Genomic DNA, 3,009 nt, shown 5'->3' on the forward strand with positions numbered 1-3,009 from the left:
GTGGTTATAGGTCACGTCCATCGATGCGATAGGTTCTCCCTTCCTCTCCGCCTCCCCCTACCCTCCTGGTATTGCTACTCCCACTTCTGTTCCTGAGGGGTCTATCTGTCCTGGATTCCGTGTGTCGCATGTATTAGCTCTTATCTGTACCACCATACATGCTCCAGTCTAGCCCGCAGTGAAAGGTAGAACTGGGGTCATGATGGTGGGGGGCAGGATGGATAAGGAGGCCTCAGAGAACCAGAGGGAGAGTCTGTGTTCCGTCAGGGCTGTACTGCGCCCCGGCTGAGGAAGTCTGGTCTTTTGGATGAACTCAAATGTGCATCTCCTTTCTTCTCTCACCCTCTGGGACCTTCTGCCCCGACCCTGATCCCAGCGACCAGAAGGGGTAGCCAGGCAGCGTCTAGTCCACTTCTTCCGGCCCTGGCTGAGGGTGGGGGTTGCGGGGAAGCTCCTGTGGTTCACGAGTGCTTCAGACTGATTCCTCAAGTCTTTTGACTTTCTTTGCTCTTTTTTTGTGTGGCCGCAGCCAAGAAGCCAGTCATTCTAATGGAAGCAGAAGCCAGTCATTCTGAGCTGGCTGATCATGAGCTTTGAGACCAGCCACGACTCACCAAAGCCGGATGTAAGACATTGTCTTCAGGAACGATGTCCATTGCGCTAGATGCCCTCCAGACCTATGGTCGCTAGCCACCCAGCCCATAGCTCAGTCCCATGAGGTGTCTGGTGATGGCTACGTTTCCCTCGCTGGGTCCCCTATTTGTCCTATGAAGTACATGGATGTATTTGTGCAGCTACAAATCGGTATGTAGAAATCTCTACTGCCAGACCTAGCTGTTTGTGTGCTTCTACTCTCATCCGCCACCCGCATCTGTTCACTTCACTTAGCTATGTGTCCACTCACAAATCACTACAGCTCAATGCGACGAAGAAAACCGGACATCTTCACAACTCGACCAGAGACATCACGATGAACGGAGGGGAAAAAACCCCAAGCTGTCAAGGACTTCACTTTGCTTGGACCTGCCATCAGTGCTCAGGGAAGCAGCAGTCGAGAAACCAAAGGATGCATGGCACTGAGTACACCTGCTGCACAAGACCTCTTTCAAGTCTGGCAGCACAAGGGTGTCACATCGAAGACTAAGGTGTGCCTGATCCAAGCCATGGCTTCCCCACCCACCCACCTCCATGGCTTTCTGTGCATGTAATGGAAGTTGGACGTTGGCCGAGGCAGAGCATTTGAATCACGATGCTGGTGAAAACTATTGAAGGTCCTAAGGGCTGCCAGAGAACAAACAAGTCCATCTTGGACGAAGTCCAGCCAGAACGCTCCTTAGAAGTGAGGATGGCCAGATTTCATCTCATGTACTTGGGACACGTCGTCCAGTGAGACCTGGAGAAGGACATCAAGCTTGGTCCAGTGTGTGAGAAATGAATCCCAAATGGGTCCATCTGCAGCAATTAAGGGGGGGGGGAAGGGCAAGAAGTTACTAAGGCGGCAGAGCACACGCTGATAGCTGGGGTGACCATCACTAGAACCCAGGGGACGGACGGATGGACGGATGAGGAGGCGGGTGCGGGTGGCGAGGATGGTGTGTGGATCAGATTGCTCTTGGGAGGGTGGGGAAAGGGACTCTACCCCAGAGGGAGAAACTTTAAATGAAGGAAATACGTGATCTCTGGGACAGATCGTTAACCCATAGGACTCAGCCAATGAGGAGCTTAGGAAGGGACTCTTGAACTGGGGGATACAATGCTCCTGAAACCATTGTTGGGTGTAGCCCATTTTGTCTTCTGGACTTGGGTGCTAAATTTTGCAGCATCAACTAGTAAGGCCTTGCTCTCGCTATTGTTGGTACAGATTGGATTGCTTAATGAACACTCATGACTGACTGTATGTCAGTAACCCCACATGGGATAAGGTAATACACCCCAGTTCTCTGCCCCCCACCCAGACCCATCGGGGGTCCAAGTGGCCGGTTTATATGCACCCGCCAGTCATTGAGAGGAATGAGGTGGTAGGATGGGTCCACAGTTTCCCCCAAGTGGAGGAACAAGATGGCTTGACAGCGTGGGGGTGACAACGGGCTCCAACATACCATGGGGAGGACAGAATGGGACTGGGTGGGGCTTTTGCTCTGCTGTGTATCAGTCGCTAAGAGTGAGAGCCCATGTGGCACCTAATGAAGGACCCCTGTGATGGTGTTGGACGTGGTTCCTTCCATCTTGTGTTCTCTCTCAGGGTCTGGCTTTGCCCTGGCTCTGTTGTGTCACCTAACTCCATTGTGGGTAGCATTGTTTCCCATCCGATGAACACACAAGAACCACCTAGAGGTGCTGTGGATTCTGACGCTGGGCTGGATGTGAGCTCTCTGGTTGGAAAAGCAGAGCCGCAGCAGGCGGTGAACCGGTTCCTCCCTGCTGGCCACTGCTCTCATCGCATCGTGCCAATGGAACCATGAAGGCACAGGGAAGTGACCGGTGCAGGGGACACAGCTCTACTTGCAGGAACCCAACTGCCATTGGGTGCATGCCAACTCTCTATGGTACAGTTCTCCCTGTGGGTTTCCAAGACTGTAACTCTTTACAGGGGTGGAAAGCCTCATCTGTCTCCTGCTGAGTGGCGGGTGGTTTCAAACCACCGACTTTGTGGTAAGCAGCCCAACGCATAACCACCACCCCACGAGGACTACTCTGACTCCTTGGGCACCACCAGTAAGCTGACATCTGAACCACAAAGTTGGGTCAGCTTGCTCTGGTTTCACCAGTCTACACTGAGCACCACCTTCCAGAAGCTAGCTCGTACGGGGACTCGTCTGAGAAGGTGGTGGGATGGTGCCTTTCGGTGGGTAGGGACCTGGGCGTGGGGCCCACGAAGGGGAAAGGACGAGCTGCGTGGCCCCTTTAAGGGGTGGGGCCTGGCGGCGGAACTGTGGGTCCCGCTGGGCGGTGCGCACCGGAAGTTTAACGCGGGGCACCCGGAAGTGGTTTGGGCAAGCTGCGCCGCCG

This window comes from Echinops telfairi, unplaced genomic scaffold (genome assembly GCF_000313985.2).
Source record: "Echinops telfairi isolate 266 unplaced genomic scaffold, ASM31398v2 ScPeMD7_2;HRSCAF=8, whole genome shotgun sequence".
NCBI classification, from domain to species: Eukaryota; Metazoa; Chordata; class Mammalia; order Afrosoricida; family Tenrecidae; genus Echinops; species Echinops telfairi.